Below are 14,204 nucleotides of genomic sequence, written 5' to 3'. Positions count from 1 at the left end.
ACCATTTGGTTGGACCTGACTTTAGACAGCTACATGTAAAATTATCTCACAAGAATGGACAGTATTTTTCTTCCCAGATACAGCTTGAAGTGACATTAAATAAAAGGACTAGACTCAGCTGTGTGAAAGATAGGGTGGAAGGTTAGAAAAAAGTAACCAAACCAAAACTCAACTGATAATAAATCTCTGGTGTGTAAGTTCAGAAGATAAGACAATCTCACTATGTAAGTGTTCATGGTGGCAGAACTGAGTTTTCTGGGGAACTTCGGAGCACTTGACGATCTCTCTGGTGTTGCAGTCTTTAACGAGTAAAGCCAGTGGGAGAGAAATCTTGATTTATTCTTAGGAGTTGGGAGGAATTGTGTTGAATAACCATGAAAAGTAAAACTGAAATCTGAGGATGTAACAGTAACATGTTGACTGACTGTCATGCTTTTTGTGTCAAGGGCTGTGCTTGGGATTGGAGTTCGGCTAAAGCATTGGTGTGAATGGCAATTCCTTTGGAATTAAAGGTGGTTGATGAAAGTTGCAGTTTTAACTCTAATCTGTAAACAAGAAAGTTGAGATTTGTTTTTAATGGTTAGATGGTGAAAAGGTGCAAGTATATACAGATATTAAATCCTGCAAGTATGTGACAGGCAGAACTCCTCCGTTGTAACACAAACATTGATGGAATTTTGACTTTGGTGAAAAGACAGGCTGCTACATAACCCATAACTACAGCTGCTTTCTTGGAACCAGTTATATCGTTTCCAGCATGGCTTTAACCATTCCTGGCATGACAGCCTTTCCCCTCCTGATTTTTATAATGCTGGGTTTTTTTTAATTTCCTGCTTTCTCAGAGCTAACCTTTCTGTGCTGTACAGCAATAAAAGATGTGTCTTCCTGTCTCCCCTGGGAGATAATGGGGGCAGGTGATAAAGTGGTTAATATTGCCTCCTACCACTGCCTCTGTCCAGTAGCTCCTTCTAAGCTTAAATAAATTTATAGTAGTTCTGTTCAGAGTTTATAGTCCATTATGTTAATTTTCAGTTTCAGGGGTTTTAAGTCTCAAAACCTTCTATCTCAAGGCTTTTCCTCAGACAGTATCAGGCTTGTAAAGAAGTAGCAATAATTCTAATAAAATTTCAATAAAGGGTTGTCACTGACAAGTTACTTGTGGGGACCTGAATGAGTTATGTCTGTAACTGTCCTAGGAAATTCCAGCATCCTTCCTGCTTTTAGGTGTTTATCAAGGAGAGAAAAAGCTGGTAATTCAGGCCAGTTAATCTCATTTTTGTTGAGAGGAGAAACGGGCCTTTTCAGGTCTGATGACAGAAGAGATCTTTAAGGTAGGAGCCACTTACTGTCTTGCAGATACCTTTTATAGGATATCCTCCTGTCAAAGTTGTGAAGGCAAATGCTTTAAATAAGTTTACAGATAAGTTTAATCCTGTGATCTTTGTCACAAGCAATCTTCACTATCAATGTGATTCAGTAGTAACATGAAATTGATTGCCCTGATGCCTGCCTTTGAATTCTGTACAGTTGTGCCAGTTTAATATTATTTTTGTGTGTACGTTAGAATATAATGGGAGGCTCCGTTCACCTACAAGGAGGTATAAAATTCACCCTTTTTCTTTACCTGTTTATATATATACAACAAAATTTCCTTCTCAGTTTGTGTGTTATCTCCTCACTGAAAGCATCCAGGAATGGCATTCCTTGATTTTTATCTCCTTTTTGCCATGGAGAGGAACAAACTGCCAAGACTTCTCTACCAATTAAGAATACTCTTCTGCATTTCTTTGTGATTATAGCTATCTAGAGACAGCGTGAATTAAAGAATCTTTTAAAACTCAAAGTACATTAGTCTAGGTTGACTGAATAGATACTGTAACTTGCTTAGCTTCCCCTTTAAGTCAAGTAACAGTGGTAGGCTGAAAGCCTGCCTAGTCTTAACTGTGATACAGTACAGCTGTAAAAATTAATGTTGGAGTAATTCTGAATTAAGAGGTTTATAAGAACAAGGCTGGTAGCTACAGATACTTCTTCATTTTCCCATCAGGTAAGTGCAAAGTTTATTCATGTTTGAATAATTTGCCCAGGGACTTGCTTCCATATACAGAGATTTCTCCCAGACTTGTACTATTTGGCCTGGTCTCTTCTCACATAGTTGTAGGACATTTTTTTTGTCTTTCTTAGCTAAGCTGTGGATCTGGAATTGCTTGCTCTTTGCTTTCAGAAATGGGGAAGAAAAATGCACGTGGACAGATTTTGGTTTTTCTAACTTAAAAGAGTGTCTATTTTAGCCTCTGAGTATCCATTCTATGAATAGGGGAAAGTAGACTTGGTTAGAATTTTTGGAAGTGGAAACAATCTTAAGGGTCAGTCATTTCAGAAGTGCTCATTTTCTAATAAAATATCCAGCTAGGCATTTTTAAAGAGTAAACAGGCCAAAAGTAAGTTTTTTATTCTTCAGCACAGAGCTGCACACTAAGGAGAAGGCTGAAAGCTATGAATTTACATGTTGGGAATGGTGTTTATGGTGTTGACTTTAAACTGTGTTGCAACACTTGAGTGCTTTACTGATTTGAATATGCCTGATAATGATGCTTGCACACCAGAGAAGTGTGTTGAGGGTGAGGGGGCATGCAGCTTGACGGCAGATTCAAAGTCATGAACATTGGCACAGACAATATAATATAAAAAAATCAAGCTTTCAAAAGATTTCATAGTTAAGAAAACTTTTGTGGAGCTCTGATTTCTGATGAAATGTAGCAATAAATTCAGGTGAAAGCACTAAACTGTTGTGTTGTTCTCTGCAGAGCACCTTTCTAAGTGCTAACTTGTGAAGGGTGCTGATGTGGCTGAGTGTAATTTAGAGCATTTTCTGTGTAGAGCACATGATGATTAGGATTCTTTGCCTCACTTTTTTTTCATGGTAAATATCTAAAGTGGTGTGAAATGTGTAGCCCATATTTAAGCGTTTTATTTACTTGCTAGGACACACAATGGAACTTTGACAGTCATAAAATTGATAACATGAAATACTAATTCAATTTAAACCAGAAATTCTAGAGCTGTCCTTCTTTTGAGAGTGTGAGAGCAACTTCGTGGGAACCCAGATTGCAGTGACTATAGTGAAAAGCTTCCCATCAACAGAAGCGTTCAAAAGAGTAGAATGGATTAGGTACAGCCATCAGTGGGCTGGTTTCTGTCTGTGTCTCTTTTTCTGCCCCTCTCCCCCACCCCTTTTTTGTCCCTATCTGGTCTTAAGTATACTTCTTTTCACCTTGTGTGTCTTTTGAACTTCCATGTCACTCTGTGTGTTACTTAATTCTGCTTGAGTTTGTGGGCTGGGGAATGATCCCGTTTGCCATTCCCCTGCTCTTGCAGATGGATGTCTCAGAGGAAGTAAAGTAAGTGTTCTGCCTATGGGCTTATTATGCCAAAAACTAGGAAGGGCTGCAGTTGGAAGGAGGTTGAGAATCACTGCCTTTAAGCAGTAGCTTTTATTGTCTAGTAGAAAAGTTACAGTTCTGTTTTCTGAAATAAATCTGCTTCAGTGGCTTGGCACTACCCCAGTGTACCTTTTTGGAAAGTGATCCTTGACATAAGTGAGTGCTGAAGCAGCTCTTTCCCATTCCAGGCAGAGTGTGCTCAGTGGAAGAAATTAAGTCTGTAAAATACTGTTTGATAATTCCTTCCTTATTATAGTCAAAACTTTGGTAGTGTGTACAGGAGTTTAAGGTAAGGAAGACATTATTTCCTCAGAATTTAATTTCCTACCATGTGTTGTTGCTCTTGTGGTGCTGTGTATGTGCACAAAGGCAGCGCATGGGGCTCCAGAAACTGCCTCAAATATGAGGTTTCTCAGTGAATTAATTCTCGTTATTGTTGTATTCTGGTATTAAAAGGATGTGATACCTTTTAGGGCAAGGTCTGTGTGCCTGAAATTACAGGTTTTGAATCCACTTTTGTGCTATGTTTTATTTGCAGGTTTCAAAGTAGGCAAAGGAGGTGCAGCTGCTCGTGCCCTCTGCTATCTTTTAGGAATGTGACACAGAACCAGAGTTAGAGATGCCACCTTTCTGAACTACTCATTTCCTTGCCTGGTTCTTGAGAACTTTTTTTATGGTCTCATGAACTGCTGAAGGACTTCTCTACTGTGTCATAAGCGTGGTGTTCATGATCATGGAGGATACTCTGGCTGACCAGCAAAACAAAAAGCTGGTTTTACTTTTCTAGGTGTGGTTCATTCTTCAATAGTTACATACACTTGTTACAGATCGCTGTTGTATGAAAGAGGATAGAATTTGTGGATCCTGTTAATGGTCTGAGCACAAATTTCTTTTGCTCTAAGGCTTCTTCCATGGGAGCAGCTTTTTCTATAAACTTAAATGCACCTACTAAGATGCAAATTGTACTTTTACGCTCATTTTTCATCTTAGAAAATTGTCCCAGTGTAGGTTCAGCATTGTTTCTTAGTAAGTGTGTTCTAACTACAGGATGTCTTATGACACTCCCCTCTAATAATCCAGCCGTAGTCAGTGTTGAAGTTGGTTGATCTGGATGAAACTTTATTTTTTCCCCTCAAGCACGTTGTTTGACATGTGCATATTTTCCTTTTTTTTTTTTTAAATTACTTTCATTTGTTATCTCTGTGAAAGGATAATTTGATCAGCAGTTTGGAATACTTGAATGATTTTATAATTCAAAATAGTCTTAATAAAAGATTTTTTTTTAACTATAACATGCATATTGAAGTGAAGTTACTGTTTATGTCCTGGATTAGACTAGACTGTCTCAAATGATTAGTTAACTTCTTACTGTCTGTAGGGCCTTAACTTAAAGGCTTAAGAAGCTCAAGTTTTCAGCAGTAAAACAGCAAATTCCATTATTTTTCAGGCTGATGGATGAGAGTTTAACATGAATATCTTTGCTGGATAGGAATGCAGTGTCTGATTTTTGGAGTCTGTACTGCTTCAGCAACTTCTGTCTGTAATGTGATGTAGTGCAGAGATTTTGGAGGTATTCTGCACGTGTGTTTCACCCAGAGTATTCTTACTGACTGCCTGGAGAGTCACTAAACAGCCTCTTCTACGCTTATGCCTTTATCCATTGCTGCCCTTACCAACTCTTGCTGTAGCAGAATTCAAAGACAACACACCTGGCTAAAGTCCTTCTCTTCTTAGTGTTGAATGTTTGGCCTCATCACTAAGAAAGATAAGATAAGGAACTGAGGTATGGCAGTGTTAATTACCTGGAAGCAAATAGGAAGTTGTAGTAAAAACAGGGATCAAATGCATGTTTCTCTAGTTACTGAAACACTGGACCGAATTTCAGTAGTTGAATGACTCCTAATAAAACATGTTTATAAGATAGAAGCAAGGTTAGTAATAGAATATGGGACTCCTTTAGTTTCTCTGCAGTGATACATTAACTGAAAGTACATCCAAGTGAAACCTTTTCATATTTTCAGATCTGGAAGATCTTAGTCATTGTTGGTGGCTTTCTTTTTAATACTATTTTTGCTGATACTTGTATTTTTAAGAAAATAACAATTTCCACAAAAATATGAGATGGAGGCCCAGGCAGCCAACGTCCATTTCTAGATTTGAGTGGTAAGACAATGGGTAAGTTTCTATTTGTCTTTTTACTAATCTTTGAAAGCCAGATTAATTTTTATGGAAAGACAAAAAAGCTACTGGAAGCCCCTTGATCAGCTAAAGGGGTTTTGCATTGCTCTTTATGAAGTTGCCCTTCCCTTTGTTAGTGAGCTTTCTGTGGTGCTTATGACAATGCTGTAAGGCAAAAGAAATTTTCTGGTTCAGCCACAGTGACAAGCATATCTTCATTAAAAAGATTTATTGTTATATAAGTTTTTTTACTTCCTCTGTCTTGTTTTTGTCACATTCCAGTATTCAGAGATTGCTGGAAAATGTCTGTTGTTGGAAAAGTTCCTGCTATAGGAGATTTCTGCTATAACAACACCCATAAATCATCCAGTTCTTCGTCAGTGTCTTTGCCACATGAGATGTCCCTGATAAATTGTGTAAGTTCATGAATGGCAATACAAATAATTCCATAGTAGGTAATGTTTGTTCTGGCCCATGCTGGGCATGGTGACCCTCAAACTAAACCTTGTGAAAGTTAAGTAGCTTCAATTTGAGACTCCTTCCGAGAGAGATATGGAAGCTTTCTGTAGTTGCACTGAGTGAGGCCAACAAGGCTTCAGTCAGTCCTTTTAGAGCAGATGATTTAACTTCTCTGAGTGCTCTTAATTGTGTATGTGTGTGTGTAGCCTTCTTCTGTCAGCAGCCAGACACGTATGCGGTGTGCAATTATTCTGTGCATCTGTACTAAATCCAACACACCCTGTAGGCACTGAATCATAGTCCTTGAACAGATGAATACTACAGCACCACGTGATGGATCCAGCTCCTTCCTAGAAGTTACGCATCCATGGTGCACGTGCACGCGCTTTCGTTTGTACCTCTCACCAAGCTGGAGCTTGCTGCTGGGCTTCTCTTAAACAGTTCCTGTCACACTTCTCCGGTTACCGTCTTTCTGAGGAGCTTGGGAGCCTCTGCCTTTCATTTGGTTGAACATTAACCTCATGTGTGGCACTGCCCATGCTCTGGTTACACGGTGTGGTAAAGGGCCCTGTGGGTTTCTCATGGAGAAACAGCCTAAAGCATGCTCTGCCTGCAGAGCAACTCTCTCATCACATGGTTTGATGGAGTCCCTGATCTAAATTTGGAGATTGCAGAAGCCAGGCACCTTAATTTCAAGTCCGGTTACACATACTAGTACAATTTTTCCCTGGTTTTCGATGATACTCTTGTAATTGGTGGTCCTAGGACATTTTCAGGATGCTTGAAGTGCTTGAACTGATGATACTCTTGCTGAATGCACTGGCATCCACCTGCAAATTAGCGGTAGTTGAATGAAGGGAATTGCATGTCTGTTGTTGGAGCTTTACTTAAATACAGCAACTTTGTGTCTACCAGAATTATGCTGGCCATGATTCCATAATTTTGTATAGCACAGTTCCTTTTCTTCATGTGTGTATTGAGTTTTCTGGCTGCATTTCTTCATGAAAAGTGGTTCTTCAGGATCTCTTAGTCTGAAGTCTTTCTAGCCTTAGAATAGCAAAACACCTTTGTAGTGTGATATGTCTCTAAAGCAAAAGTTTTTTGGGTATTTTTTGGTTTACAATTTGACTTCTGTTCCAGGGTAGTTTGATTTCAAAAGCGTGAACTAACTGCCTTGCTGCAGTCTCTAGAACATGTGTGTGAATATTTGAACACTGGTGTTTGTTATTTTGCTTAAGGAGAAAAATGTAAGACTTTTTCTTAAATGCTTCCTTTGTTACTCCAAATACAGGGTAATATGGAAAAATTGTTGTGCTCCTGTTTTGACTGAGGTTGTAACTTGCACATTAAATGTAGGAAAAATGCCTGTGGAGATGATGGCATCTACAAGTACTCTTTGAACAAAGATCTTGTGCTTTCTCAGTACAGATTTAAATGAGAGGATGTGGGAGTGCACGAGTGATTTAAAATTCATCAGGTTTCCTGTGCAGAAATAGGAGTCCAGTTGCCTTTAATGTCTCGGATAGTGAGAAGTGGATGTAAAAGCTGAGAGTCGGCAGACAACCTTCTGAGGGTGAGATTTTCTACTCAAGGTCTCACACATCTTTGCAGTATTTTTTTCTTTTCTTTTAACAAATATTGGATCCTAAGAAGATCATTCAGACTGCTTAAGCTAAGAGCTTAAACTGTTTACACATCAGATAAAGTTAGGTACTGTAAACATCACTAAGAGCTGGAACTAATGCCTGCCTCTCTGTGGACTAGATAACTTGTCTAAATCCAGCTGATGAGAAAATGGGAGGAAAAAAGGATATATTGACCAACTACCCAGAGCAAGGGCTTCATAGCATCTTTCCTAGTCTCTCTTCCCCCTTCAGAATTTTTAAATTACGGACTTGTTGGCATGATGATGGGTAGCATAAGGGACACCTGACTTGATCCTCTATTTAAGGAGTCTTGAATTGATCATCTGCCTGAGAGCCAGGCTCATGCCTCCCTCCCAACTGAAGCTGGGACACTTTATAAGTAAAAATATGAAGGACACTGAAGCTGGGACATGTTATGAATACAGGCTTAAGGTGTGTATCCAGGAAAGACTAAGCACAGCAGAGCCTGGTGAGAAAGAATTTTTATGGAATGGGAAAGTCTTTTGTGTTTAGTCTTTGCTTAGGAGAGTTCTCTGTCCAAGGGAGAACTTAAACTGTCCTTGCAGTTAGGATATTTAGCTTCTCTCCTATAGTTACAAGCTTTAACTTCTTGAAGAGTTTGTGTAGCTTGCTCATAACTTCAACAGTTAAAACTCTTAGAAAGCAGAGTCCACTGGTTCTGGTCACATGAGAATCTTCTTTTAATGTACCTCTGTAGATAGTAGAAGAGACAGGACTGATTCACTCATCATTCCATGGGTTAATTTCTGGTTTCTATAATGTAATTCAGTGCCTAGGTTGAGTGTTGTGTATTCAAGGAGAAAAAATAAGCTGTCTGAGGTCAAAAGATATGTGGCATCTGTACTTGAGAGTGAAGAAGTAATTCTAGGTTGTGTTTTGTGCCTGTTTCTCTATATGGCAAAAAGGTTATAAGTCAAAAGAACTTGCTCCTGACATCTGTTACAAGAATTATTAGACTTTCTGCAAGGACTGTGCACTTCTGACCAAGTTTCTATAAGTTACATGATCCGAACTTAATTGTTCTCCTCCTTTGTATTGTATCAAGAACATCCTCTCATTAGAAATAGGAAAAGATAGTCCTGCCTCAGTCCGTGTATAACTGTATGTACGTGCCCTTTTCACCCTGCTATGGAAACCTACTCCATAGCTAATCTGGAGAACATGTCATCTGTGTCCTGCCTCTTCATCTCTGAGTTGAGTCACTCTAAGGACTTGAGTCACTCTCAAAGGGGAGTAGCTCTGTTTCAAAAGGGAACTGGAGAAAATACTCATCGTGTTACTTCAAGTCCAGCATCAAATATATTCTTCTCTGCTCATAGCTAAACTTTAGGCCTGTCTAATGTAAGAGTATTCAAATGATTGGCATATTTACTGCTTCTGCATTTGTCTTTGAAACAGAGAAATATGCTTATTGTATGGCTAAATGGAGTAAGTATTTAGCAATTTCATTTTACTTTTTTTTTAAACAAAAGCTACTTTCTTCTTATTGCTGCATTTACAGTAAATGCAGACATAGGTTCCTGAGCTCCAAGAAGCTGGGTGAATGAGGGCTTGAAGGTCAGTAATGGTCTGGTGGGAGTCAGAATTTCTGCAGTGTGAACAAAGTCTATGGAATTGGGGCACACACTATTCCCAATTGTTATTAGTAAATAATAAAAAAAGGTGATAAGGATAATCATCAACTAAAATTCAGCCCTTCTGTAATACTTACAGTTAATTTGAAAACCTGTATTTTTAAGGGGAGTTGCTAAACCGTGCCACAGTACTGAGCATGAAATACCAAGTTCAGTGTTTGAAAGCTGCGATACAACACTGACAGGAGAAAGTGTTCACAACTGGAAATCCTTTCTATGACTTTGGAGTAATTATCAGAGGAAAAGCTGGTCAGTGTTCTGTTTGGTAAATTACACTTCAGTGAATGCATTGTGTGGGGCTGATAATACTTTAAACCTGTGTCAAATATTTGCTGTGGGACAGGGGAAGGTTATTATGTGTGAGTCTTCTCCATCTCTGTCTTTGCAACTCATAGTTAACTGGGTGATCTTAATTTACTCACAAAATTAGCTTCTAGTACATGAATAAATACTAGAGGTACATTTTTAACCATATTTAGTGGTTTTGTAGTTCAAACCTGTAAGGACTAGTGTGCTTAAGTCCTGTAACTGAGGCTATTCTGATGAATGAACAAAAGAAATTCTTTGCTGTCTTAAAGGGTCAGGGTGTTGGTAGAGTGCTCCGATGTTGCATGGAAGCAGAGCTGCAGTCTTCTGAAGGCAAATAGTTTTAACTTTGGAATGTGTCATAGCATCAGTATTATTAGCTGCATGATGTACAGTTGCAGCTCAAACTGTTAAGTTTCAGTGTAATTATTTGATCTTAAACACTTGGTTTCGTTTCTGTCCTGGAAGTAAAGGAAGGAAAACTTACTTTATCAGCTGTGCAGAAGCGAATAACTGGAGATCTTTGAATAGTTCTCAGACTACCAATTCCTCAAATCACAGGAGACTTTCCTCTTTTAACTGAAAATTAAAGTTTTGGAAATGTATGTTCGTAAGAGGAAAAAGTAGTCTGTATCATTTTAGTGAGATATAAAATTCTCAAGTTTTGCTTGCCACAGAGCTATTAGTGAATTCTAGTATTTGTATGTTCTCCTGTTTTTGTAGAAAACAGCACTGATTGTGTTGCTTTCTGCCTGTTTTTCCATAGCTGCCTTACTATGAAGGGTAGCCTGCCAGAAGCTCTGCAGGGATTATTTTGACTGCTCAATGTGTGTGCTGTCTTATGCCTGACACCAGAATTGTTTGTAAGCTACCATAAGCCTTCTGACACTTAGTTATCTTTATGGATCTTTATGGCTCATTTTTTCTTCAACTCATTTTGTATACTCTGCATTTCAGATATGTCTTATGATGGGCTGTTGTGTCTAGCAGTCTGTTGTGATCTGTGTTAGGGAGGATACATCACCTTAAATCCACATTACTGTCTCTCCTGTGCTTTCTGTGTTTTGGACTAAGCAAAATCAGGCATTGGCAAAGATTATGTGTGTAGTGTGACTTTTAAATACGGTTCATATCTATACAACAGTGTTGGGTATACAGGCCAGGTGGAGTTACTACTAAATGGAATTCAGGCAAAGCTTTTGAGTTGAAATAACCTGCCTGTTAACTTGTGAAATCTACATTTGTCTGGGCTTTTGAAGATGCTGTGTAGGTTACCAATTAAAAGGGAAATGAAGTGGCATCTCAGGCCACCCCAGGTGGTCACTTCAGTAGTGTCCTTGGGAAGCAATTGTCTGACTGAGGCAAGGTGGAGAACTGGAGTGTGGGTTATTGGGTCAGCAGCTGAGGGTTTGGGCAGAATTTCGGGAAGGGCTGACCTCTGCATGTTTCCCTCTGCTTCTCAGCCCTGAGTCACCCGTGTTGCCTGCTTGTGAAGGCATGTAGCCAGCTCTGACACAGGGCTTACCTGGGCTGTGAGTGTCAGTCTTGCTTTAATGGTGGCAAAGACTGCAAAATTATTTAACTTGGAGCCCCTATGTAGACACTGCTGTATCTTGATAATAATGGCCTGTTCTGCCTCAATATTTCAGCAAGCTGTCTTGAATGGAGCACCCTGACCCCCTCAGTAAAACCTATTAAGCCCTGTGTCAGTGGCTTTACCCTTTTCTCTTGAGGATGTAACCATTAATAAATTTCTCAGAAGTTTTCTTCCTTGTAGCTCAGATGAGTGCTTGGGAAGCATCGGCCTGTTGAAACATGTACGCCAGGGAAAAGCAAATACCATGCAATTCACAGAAGGCTCTTTGCATCTTTATGGATAATAGTTTTCTTGAGCATGAATTTTGTGTGGAGAACAAGATTTAATCAGTTGCTGTACTAATTCCACCTTCCCCTGAAGTGACAAAACTAATGAAGTAAGGGATGGTCGCTTAAATGAAGATGTGAAGTCTCCCTAATTTAGCAGGAACAAGTAGGTTTATTGTCTGCTTCCTTCTTTTGAGTTCATCATCCTACAAAGCTATGCCAACACAGTGTGTGGAGGGCAGGCAAGGATATCTCCTGGGAATGAGCTTACTCTTTTGTTGTTCACCTGCTAGTCTCATTAGACTGTCAAAGAAACAGTGTTAATTTACTCCACAAAAGTCCATTGAAGTAAAAAAAATTAGTGAACAAATCTTGTCTTTAAACTAAGATGGCAGCTAGTTTGGTTTTTCTCAGCTGTGCTGTTTATACCATAGGTTACAGTTTGGGGATCTGTTATTTAAAAAGAAAAAAATCGCTCCTGACAGGTTTTATGGACTGAACTGGGTTAATCTAGATCATATATAAGGAATCATTGCCTTGAAAGCTGTAGAGATCTTCCAAAGGGGCCATGTTTTCTGCAGCTTTTTCTGTGTGTGCTCCTACTTCAGCTTCCTTGTCCTTTCTGTGTGCAGTTCTGCCCAGTGCTCCTGTGCAGCAGCCTCCTTCTTCTCCAGTTCTTCCTGTCACACCAGCTTTAATTCTTTGCCCAATGCTGGCAGATGATGTGCTTCCACTGTTTTTCTGGATGTTTCCATCATCCCTTCAATCCACTTGTTACATATGCCAGTTCTGCCAGGTGGAATTCTCCCATCCAGATTTGCTCCACAGCTATTGCTGCTGGCTCTTGCTTCCCTTTCTCACCTGAAGCCAGCCTGCAAGAATGGGTTGTCAGGGAGGAGGAGCTACAGCACAGGAAATGCTGAGCAACCAGGAGTGGGATCAGTGCAGGACTGGAGGGGGCAGAAGGGTCTCCAGTGGGCTTAGATATTCCTTTCAGTAAACCAAAATCCTGCTTCAGTAGTTGTGGCTTCCGTAGTTACAAGGAGGTTTAACCGTTCAAATTTGGCAACGTGATGCTATGTGTCCTAACAGTGGAACAGTGGAAATGAAATAATTTTTCTGTTTAATGAAATGATCAATTATGCTTGAAAAAAAATCCATTTCTGGTACTGAATAAGAAGCTTTTCATACTGCAGTGTAGCAGTATGAAGGAAGTGTTTTTGATTGAGTGCATTGAAGGAACTTGCGCATGTTGAGTTTCTTAAATGGTCACTCGGGCAGCCAGACTTTCAGTCCTGTTATGGGCTGTAGGCAGTGATAGAACTGCTCTGCGCAGCTCTTGCCAAGCAGCATGAGTGAAAGGATCTTATGGCTTCCATTCAGTTTTTAAGGGAATTGTTAACCTATGCAGTTGTCTGACAAGAGGACCATGAATGAGAGGGGCTGAATAGGGTAGTGGAACAATTGTTGAAACAAAACCTATGTGCTAACGGAATGAATGTGTTTTGGGTCTTTTTAGATTTCCCCTTCTGCAAGAGAGAGAAATAGTGCTTCTTACAACGTTTTCAGAAAAAAAACCACCAACACATTAACTTGACAGGCACTTGCTTATCTTAAGTGCTGCCTTGACACAAATTCACAAAAGTTGTCCTTAGTTAACGTTATTCTTCTTTTGGTTTTGCTTTTCAACTGACTGTCACAACTGTTTGCTTCAGTGTAGCTGTGCATAGGATCCCTTGGTTTTATTTGGCCCTTAAATTTTGCGTAGTATCTCAGAATCCTTGCCTTTTCTCCTAGCTGTGCTCTTCAGGTTGCAAGTTTTCCTTTGCAGAGAGGCAGGAGGCAACGGGTAGCATCTTTTGATGGCAGTTTTCACTGTGACTAAAATCATTCCCCAGCCCCTATATTTGTAGCTCTTCCTCTTCCCTCCACCCTTCCCAAGCTGGGACAAATCAGTAATGTTACGGCCTTTGTGATTAGAAATTTAACTGCAAAGCAGCATATTTTTGTTAAATGCTCCTTAATCAGGATTACCCGATGTAAGAGGAACTGCTGATAGCTGATTAAATACAAATTAACGCTGAATATTTCATGCCTCTTCAGCTGGATTTGAAATGACATGACAGGGATTTTATATTCCTAAACCAAGTTTGGGCTAAAAACAGACACATTGCAGAATATGCTTGACTTTGCTTTAAGAAGCAGAAAGAGAATTGGAGGACAAAATGGGAAGATCACTCTTTAAAAGAAACTTTGAGATGTGAGATACTAAAAAGAAGGATTCTGGTACCAGGAACACCTGAAGCAGGAGCAGCAGTGGTTTTACTGGAGACAGGTTAAGTGACAATACTCAAGTATTTAAATTAGCTGAATTCCCTGAAAGAGAAGGAGCGTACAAAACCCCAAAGGCTTATGAACCTTTCACCACAACAGAAAGGTACCAGTTTTGGGCAGTTCACCATCCAGTCACTGTACCAAAAAAGGAAGGCTGTTTGTTATATAAGTCTACTCCAAATGAGCTGAAATGCCCTCCAAATGCTTGCAATGGAATCTCAGTGCTGCATTTCCGTAGGAAATGCTTTTTTGTCTGGCCATACAAATACTGATTTTTCCAAAACAAACTTAGTTTTGAAACAGAAAATCCTAGTGATCCT

The 14,204-nt window shown here is 39.5% G+C and overlaps 1 protein-coding gene across 4 annotated transcripts in view; it reads left to right on the top strand.

Annotated features, from left to right (window-relative positions):
- Positions 1-14,204, top strand: part of CYRIB (CYFIP related Rac1 interactor B) — a 75,935-nt gene that overhangs the window by 18,863 nt on the left and 42,868 nt on the right. The window lies entirely within an intron of this gene.

This window comes from Corvus cornix, chromosome 2 (assembly GCF_000738735.6).
Source record: "Corvus cornix cornix isolate S_Up_H32 chromosome 2, ASM73873v5, whole genome shotgun sequence".
In the NCBI taxonomy this organism is placed as follows: domain Eukaryota; kingdom Metazoa; phylum Chordata; class Aves; order Passeriformes; family Corvidae; genus Corvus; species Corvus cornix.
Note: the sequence above shows the minus strand (reverse complement) of the source record. Positions and strands in the feature narration are given on the sequence as shown.